Consider the following 9,199-nt stretch of genomic DNA (forward strand, 5'->3'; position numbering starts at 1 on the left):
AACTTCCATCCTTCCTTTAGTGTAGGGCCTCCTTTCTTCTGTGTAGGATAGGGACCAGCTAGGTACCCTCAGCTGCCAAAATGCAATTGGCACCCCTGCCCCCATCGCCCCCAGAAGGACCACATGCTGTAGTGTTCTCACAGTGAATCCCAAGTAGGAAGAAGCTCCTGATGTATGTGGAGATAAAGACAGGTGGGCAAGTTGCAAGGGACAAAGACCATGGGCTGAGGGCAAAGCTAAGAAGGATGGTGATGGTGTGATTGTGAAGGCACTGCCTTTGTGGATGTTCCAGAGGGGAAGATCAATGTTTTCTAAAGTAACCAGAGAGTAGTCTTAAGGTCTTTATGCAAAGAAAACCAATGAAAGAAAAGCAGGGCACTGATGAAAGGACGGGTGGGAAGAACATGAAGTTAATGGTAGTTGAGGCCGGTATGGGAATATGGATAAATATATACATACATATGTGTATGTAACAGATAATTAACATACAGAATAGAATACACTATAATATATTGAGAAAGAGAAAAGCATCCCCTGCCGTCCAGGGGCTGGCCTGCCGATATCAGGCCTTGGTGTGGGGAGCCGCTGGCCCTTACTCACAGCTGGCCTCTGTGTTCTCCTGTTGAACATAAACAATTTCACAAACAGCAACATCAGACAAAGCCACTTGGTGACAGTGATGGGTCAAGGCAAAAGCAAGACCACTCCTTTTTAAAAAATTATTTATTTATTTGACACACATAGAAAGAGCACAAGCAGGGGGAGTAGCAGAGAGAAAGGGAGACGCAGACTCTCCCCTGAGCAGGGAGCCTGATGTGCAGCTTGATCCCAGCACCCTGGGATCATGACCTGAGCCCAAGGAGATGCTTAACCAACTGCGCCACCCAGGTGCCCCAAAAGCAAGATCCCTCCTTAATGATGTCTGAACCAGGACAAAACATGAAGGTTGTCCAAACCATAGAAATGACCAAACATCCCCCTCTTCTGGCAAAGATGGGTGCTGCTGCTGCTTCACCAATTCTCATCTGCCCTCCTTCAAGATAAAATTTATTAAAATATCCAAATGTAAAAGTGGTCCTGTTTCCTAATAGTATCTGATCTAGAGCAAGCCCTGGGGTCTTTAAACCCTCCCCAGGTGACAGTACACAGCCCAGCTCCTCTAAGTGCTTTCTAACACCCTCTTCCTGAGATGGCCATGGTTCTCCATAGTGTGCATTATTCCCCACTGCTGAAGAGTATTGTGTGAGTTATGTGTGCGTGTGCATGGCCACGCATGTGTGCAGTAAAAATATATAAATGTAGATATAAATATATCTCATGCACATATACTTTTCCTACATGAGTTGGTCTTAGTTTTAAACTCTTCACTTAACATTAAAATGACACCTTGACTGGACTTCTGAAAAACTGAGCAAAATCTCATTAATTGAAAAAGCCATAATCTACACTACACGAGGAGTATAGGCAGTGGAAGTTTACCCTTGCCCTAACTATAAAAAAAGGATTAAGCTATGAAATTAATCACCTGAATAAAAATGGCTTCAACTAGTTCAGAAACAGTGTCATTTGCACGCTAATTATGTGCTAATTACTTTACCTTATCTATTCATTAACAAAAGTCATGTACCTGGCTCTGTCAGCAGAGCAGGTGCCGCTTGATCTTGGGGTCATGAGTTTGAGCCCCACATTAGGTATAAAGATCACTTCTAAACATTTAAACTTGGGGATTCCTGGGTGGCTCAGCAGTTTAGCGCCTGCCTTCAGCCCAGGGCATGATCCTGGAGTCCCGGGATCGAGTCCCATGTCGGGCTCCCGACATGGAGCCTGTTTCTCTCTCTACCTCTGTGTCTCTCTTGAATAAATAAAAAAAATCTTTTTAAAAAATTTAAACTGAAAATAAAATAATTTTTAAAAAGTCAAGAGAACCTCTACTTAGTTTCATCCTGTTTTGCATTAGCTGGAGTTACTGTTTTACTTGAAAATAACTTAATTGTAAACAGTCTGTGAGTGGGACTATCGGAAGTGACCTTTACCTACTAATTATTCAAAAACTGAGACCAACAACACACTGCATAGCTTGAAGGTTGTCCAGTTCATTCCTGGGGCAAAGGCACGTGAGTCCATACCGCAATTCAGGCCATTTTGGCAAACAGGTAATTTGATATCTCTTCCACATCCAGGCAGTTCTGAGCCCCATGTCTCATGCCTCTCTAATCCAGGGTTTCTCAAGCTAGAATTCTTGACATTGGGGCTGGATGCTTGAGGGTTGGGGAGACTCTCCCATGCATTATAGATGTTTATCAGTATCCCTGCCCTTTACCAGCAAGTGGCCAGTAGCACACCTCCCCACACCCCCAGGTAAAGACCAAAAAGATGTCCAGCTTTTGCAAATGTCCCTGGGCAGCAAAATCCTCCAGCTGAGAATCACTGTTCTAAGACCACAGTTTTACTAAATGGCTGGCACTTATCTCTTTAGTCTCACCAACCCACTCAAAATAGATAGTGGACAGTCATCTAGAGTCCTGCCCCTAGGCTTATTGTTGCCTCCACCGAGGCAAAAACACCACATAACTCTAAGGCACAACTGGGGGGAATGAGGCTCAGAACAAATCCCAGGCAGCCTCCTGCAATGGAGGAGGCTTTCCAGATGTCACTTGCCCCTTGGCCTTGGAGGGATTTCCAGAAGGGCCCATTGCTCAATTCCCTTTGCCCTACAGTTCTTTGAGCACCCCTTGCCTCTTGGCTAAGTGTTAAGTGCCGGGTACCTACTCTGTGTTGGCCCTGGGTTAAAGAGATGGCTAAAGTAAACAAGTAATAGACAACCTCAGTGCAGTTTGGCTAAAGATCTGAGAGAGGAAAACCAGGGAGACCATGGAATCCCGAAAAAGGCCACCTGCTCCAGCCCAGGTCCCAGAGACGGTGACATGTGAGCTAAGTCCTGAAAAAAGAATAGGAATTTGTAAGGCAAAGGCCAGAGAGGGGACTGGACCAGAGGGATGGGATAGCATGGCCTCTGTTTGAAAGATGGTGGTAACCCCAAGTTGTTACCCATTTCCCCAGCGTTAAAAGGAAAGAGAAAAAATGAGGGCAGAGTAGTAAGCAGAGACCTGCTAATGAAGGGCCTTGCACGCCCAGCTAGGAAAGGCATTCTTTGTCCTGATGGGTTGTAAGTCTTGAAACATCCCCAGAAACACTGGAGGGGCAGGCAGCTGTGAAAATTCAGATTTCCCGCTTCTGTTCCCAAAGATGCTGATTCACTTGGGGCCCAGCCATCTATATTTTCCTCTTTAGACTGCTGACATGGTGGATTACATTGATCAATTTTATTTTTTTTAATTTTATTTATTTATTCATGAGAGACACAGAGAGAGAGGCAGAGACATAGGCAGAGGGAGAAGCAGGCTCCATGCAGGGAGCTCAATGTGAGACTCGATCCCTGGACCCCGGGATCATGCCTGGAGCTGAAGGCAGATGCTCAACCACTGAGCCACCCAGGCATCCCCATTTTTTTTTTGAGAGAGAGAAAGAAATAGGGAGCTGGGGGGGGCAGAGGAAGAGGGAGAGAGAAGAATCTCAAGCAGGCTCCATACTCAACGTGGAGCCCAACATGGGGCTCGAGCTCCCAACCCTGAGATTACGTCCTGAGCTAAAACCAAGAGTTGGATGCTTAACTGACTGAGCCCCTGGGGGGCCCTTGATGTTCAAATATAGAATCTGCCAGACATTAAAATATTGGATAGTCCCACTTAGTTGTAGCATATTATTCTTTTTATATGTTGCTGAATTCTACTTGCCAGTTCATTGTTGAGGATTTCTGAATCTGTATTCATGAGGGATATTGGTCTGTAATTTGATTGATGTTTGGACCATCTTTGTCTGGTTTTGGTATCAGGCTGATGCTAGCCTCATAAAATAAGCTGAGAAGTATTTCTTCCTCCTCTATTTTCTGAAAGAAATTATGTAGAACTGGTCTTTTGAATGTTTGGTAGAATTCACCAATGAAGCCATGTGGGCCTGTGCTTTTCTTTAGAGAATGTTTTGAATTACTCATTCAATCTCTTCAATAATTATAGAACTATTTGGGTTATCTAGTTCTTTTTTAAAGATTTTATTTATTTATTTGAGAGAGGGAGACAGAGATAGCAAAAGAAAGCATGAGCAGGAAGGAGAGGGAGAAATAGGAACCCCACTGAGCAGGGAACCTGACATGAGGCTGGATCCCAGAACTCTGAGATTATGACCTGAGCCAAAGTCAGACACTTAACCGACTGAGACACCCAGGCACCCCTATCTAGTTCTTCTTGACTGCATTTTAATAGTTAATTGTGATTTTCAAGGACTTGGAACTTTTCATCTGAATTGTCGAATTTATGTGCGCAGTTGTTGGAGGTGTTCCTTTGCTATTCCTTTGACATTTGCAGTGTCTATATAGATATTTGCAATTTCATTCCAGATAGTAATGATTTGTGTCTTCCTTTTTTCTTTGTTAGTCTTGCTAGAGGTCTATCATTTTCACTGATCTTTTCAAAGCAACTACTTTTGGATTTCATTGCTTTTTTTTCTTTTTCTTTTTCTGTTTTCAATGGCATTGATCTCTGATTTTTATTATTTCCTGGCTTCTGATTACTTTATGTTTATTTGCCTCTTCTTTTTGTAGTTTCTTGAGGTGGAAGATTAGATTGAGGCTTTTCTTACATAAGCATTTGATGGCTATCAGTTTCCCTCTCAGCACTGTTTTAGCTGCATCCCACAAATTTTGACATAGTGTACTTTCATTTTCATTCAGTTCAAAATATTTTCCCATTTCCCTTGGATCTTCCTCTTTGACCCATAAATTGCTTAGGCATTGTTCAGTTTCCAAGTATTTAGAGATTTTCCTCATATCCTTCTGTTATTGATTTCTAGTGTAATTCCATTGTAGTCAGAGAACATACTCTGTATGATTTCAATGCTTTTAAATTTATTGAGTTTTGTTTTATAACCCAGGACATGCTCCGTTTTGGTGAATGTTCTTTGTAAGCTTGAAAAAAATATGTATTTTGCTGGAATGGATAGAGTGTTCTAGAAATGTCAGTTAGATCTAGTTGGTCCAGTAATGTTATTGAGCTCTTCTCCACCCTTGCTGATTTTGTGTCAGGCGCCTACATTTTTAACCAAATTTGGGGAAATGAAGTGCAACCCTCACATGAGACCCACTGCTTTAGGGACCAAACAGGGAATGGTAAAAATCTGATTTAAAGGGCACCAGGGGGACGTCTGGGTGGCTCAGCGGTTAAGCATCTGCCTTCTGGCCCAGGGTGCGATCCCGGAGTACTGGGATAGAGTCCCACATCTGGCTTCCTGCATGGAGCCTGCTTCTTCCTCTGCCTATGTCTCTGCTTCTCTTTCTGTATGTCTCTCATAATTAATAAATAAAATATTAAAAAAATAAAGGGCACCAGGTGGGATGACTGGGTGGCTCAGTCAGTTAAACATCCAACTCTTGGTTTTGACTCAGGTCATGATCTCATGGGTCATGAGATGGAGCCCCAAGTGGGGCTCCACACTCAATGGGAAGTCTGCTTAAAGATTCTCTCCCTCTGTCCCTTCCCCCACTCAGAAGCACACTTGATCTCTCTCGTGCTCTCTCTAAAATAAATAAGTAAATATTTAAAAAAAAAAACATCTAAAAAGTCAAGGGCACCAGGAAAAAAGGACTCCCTGACCGCAAATCTTTCCTGCTCATGTACAGAATGTGAAGGTTTTTGCTGATCTAAAGCTCCATGTTCCCTGGGACAAAACACCTAGGATCAGATATGTTTGTCTTTTCCACCCACAGAGCAGGATGTTGAGACTGGTTGACCTGAAAAAGAATTTTGATTGGGGGGCCGCCTGGGTGGCTCAGCGATTGAGCATCTGCCTTTGGTTCAGGTCATGATCCCAGAGTTCTGGGTTCGAGCCCCACATTGGGCTCTGGGGAACCCACTTCTCCCTCTGCCTATGTCTCTGCCTCTGTGTGTGTGTGTGTGTCTCTCATGAATAAATAAATACATCTTTAAGAAAAAGAATTTTGATTGGGACAAAACTAGTAAGGGCTGCAATTTTGTCCTAGCATTTACTGTTTCTTTGCTCCAACCCCAGGAGCACACTGCCCTCACCTCTTGTCTGAGCATAAGCCCCACAAACCCCCAGCCCCACACTCCCTGCTTTAGTTTTCCCTGGGAACAGTGAGGTGGAAAGTGTAAGGAATTGAGGGGCACATAGAGAAGTGCAAGTTTTAACCATATTTTCCCACTCCTCCTCTCCCATGCTCCTAAAGTATGGCTGGAGAACAGATATAGGCTCCCAAGGGGGCCAGGTACAGAAAGAAGAGGGAGACACCAGAAGAGAAAGCAGTCAAAGGTGGTGGTTCTTAACTATCAGTGGGTCTCAGAGTCTTTTGAGAATTTGATAACATAGTTCTGGACTTTATTTCCAGGGGAAAAAATGCCCTTGGGGAGCACATGGGTGGTTCAGTTGGTTAAGTGTCTGACTCTTGATTTCAGCTTAAGTCATGACCTCAGGGTCGTGAGATCAAGCCCTGCATCAGGCTCTGGGCTCTGCACTCCTTGGAAGTTTGCTTGAGAATCTCTCTCTCCTTCTGCCCCTCTCCCTCCATGCTTGCTCTCTCTCTCTCTCTCTCTCTCTCTCTCTCGCTCTCTCTCAAATAAATAAATAATTTTTTTAAATGCCCTTGGGATGGATTCACAGTTATGCCCTCAGTTTTGGAGTGTTTGCAACCCTCTGAGGAGTATTCCTTGCGCCCCACCTTAAGAATCTCTGGGTTGCAGAAAGTGGCAAACTGTGTGTCCCTTTCTGCCCCTTCAGATGACAGGAAGCCTCCTTTATCTCTGTCGCTCAAAGCATCCTCTCCATCTTCTTGAGTGGCCAAGATTTCTTATTGTTATATCCAATGGCAAAAGACAATAAGAATCTAAAGGGACCCCCAAATAGCCAAAACAATCTTGGAAAAGAAAAACAAAACTGGAAGACACATTTCTTGATTTCAAAACTTATTACAAAGCTATAGTAATTAAAACAGTGTGGCACTGACATAAAGACAGACATATAGGGACGACTGAGTGGCTCAGTGGGTGAGCATCTGCCTTCGGCTTAGGGCATGATCCCGGAGTTCTGGGATCGAGTCCCACATCGGGCTCCCTGCATGGAGCCTGCTTCTCTCTTTGCCTGTGTCTCTGCCTCTCTGTGTGTGTGTCTCTCATGAATAAATAAATAAAATCTTTAAAAAAATACTTTATTAAAAAAAAGACAGACATATAGAGCAATGGAGTAGAATAGGAAGTTCAGAAATAAACCCTTAATATACAAGGTCAAATTATTCTTGGCAAGGGTGACAAAACCATTCAGTGGGAGAAAGAATGGATTTTTCAACAAATGGTGCTGGGAAATTGGTTATTCACACACAAAAGAATGAAGTTTGGCCCCTTACCTAATGGCATATACAAAAATTAACTCAAAACAGATCAAGGACCTAAATGTAAGACCTAAAATAAAACTCTTAGAAGAAAACATAGGAAAAAAGCTTTATGACATGGATTTGGCAATGACTTCTTGGATATGACACCAAACACATCAGCAACAACAAAAATTAGACAAATTGGACTTCATGAAAATTTTAAAATATTGTGCATCAAAAGACATGATCAGCAAAGTAAAAAGACAGCCAAAATGGGAGAAAGTATTTGCAAATCATATATCTGATAAGAGATTAATATCCAGAATATATAGAGAGCTCCTAAAGGTCAACAACAACAAACCCATTCAAAAATGGGGCAAGGGCTCCTGGCTGGCTTAGTCAGTGAAACGTGCTACTCTTGATCTCAAGGTTGTGAGTTCAAGCCCCACATTGGGCTTGGAGCCTACTTAAAACAGAGTGGGGACAAAGGACTTGACTAGCCATTTCTCAAAAAAAAAAAAGACATACATACAAATGGTCAACAAATACATGAAAAGATGTTCAACATCACTCATCATTAGAAAAATGAAAATCAAAACCACATTGAGATACCACTTCACATCCATTAGGATGTCTACTACCCCTCTCAAAAAAAAAAAAAAAAAAAAAAAAAAAAAACAGAAAAAAAATTTTGGCAAGGATGTGGAGAAACTGAAATCCCAGTTCATGGTTGGTGGGATCATGAAATGGTGCAGCCACTGTGTCAAATAATACAGCAGTTCCTCAAAAAATTAAAATAGAACTACCATAGGATCCAGAAATTCCACTTCTGGTATATACCTAAAAGAATTGAAAGCAGAGCCTCGAAGAGATATTTGTACACCCATGTTCAAGAGTATTCTTCATAACAGCTAAAATGTAGAAGCAACCTAAGTGACCTTCGATAGGTGAATAAATAGGAATGATGCAGTGTGTCCATAAAATGGAATATTATTCAGACTTAAAAAGGAAATTCTTTTAAAAAAAAAAGATTTTATTTATTTATTCATGAGAGACACAGAGAGCAGAGACTCTAGGCAGAGGGAGAAGCAGGTTCCCTGTGGGGAGCCCGATGCAGGACTCAATCCCAGGACCCAAGGATCACCCCCTGAGCCAAAGGCAGATGCTCAACCACTGAGCCCTGGAACCAGGTGTCTCTAAAAAGGAAATTCTGCACTGTGCCACAACATGGATAAACTGTGAGGACATTATGCTAAGTGAAATAAGCCAGTCATAAAAAAAGACAAAGACTTTATGATTCCATTCATAAAGTGGTACTTAGACTAATCAAATTCATAAAGACAGAAAGTAGAATGGTGGTGGCCGGGGGCTGCGGGGAGGGGAGAATGGGAAGTAATTGTTGAATGAGTACATAGTTTCAGTTTTACATGATGAAAAGAGTCTTGAGAATGGGTGGTGAAAATGATTGCACAACAATGTCAATGTATTTAACACCACTGAACTATGCACTTAAAATAGTTAAGGTGGTAAGTTCTGTGTTAAGTGTACTTTACCACAATTTTTAAAAGATTTATTTGTTTGTTTGTTTGTTTATTGAGACAGAGAGAGAGAACATGAGCAGGGTGATTGAGAGAGAGAAAGAGAATCTCAAGCAGACTCCATGCCCAGCACAGAGCCCAATGCAGGGCTTCATCCCATGATCCCAAGATTATGACCTGAGCCAATCTCAATTGGAAGCTTAACCAACTGAGCCACCCAGGCGCC

This window comes from Canis lupus, chromosome X (genome assembly GCF_011100685.1).
Source record: "Canis lupus familiaris isolate Mischka breed German Shepherd chromosome X, alternate assembly UU_Cfam_GSD_1.0, whole genome shotgun sequence".
Taxonomy (NCBI): domain Eukaryota; kingdom Metazoa; phylum Chordata; class Mammalia; order Carnivora; family Canidae; genus Canis; species Canis lupus.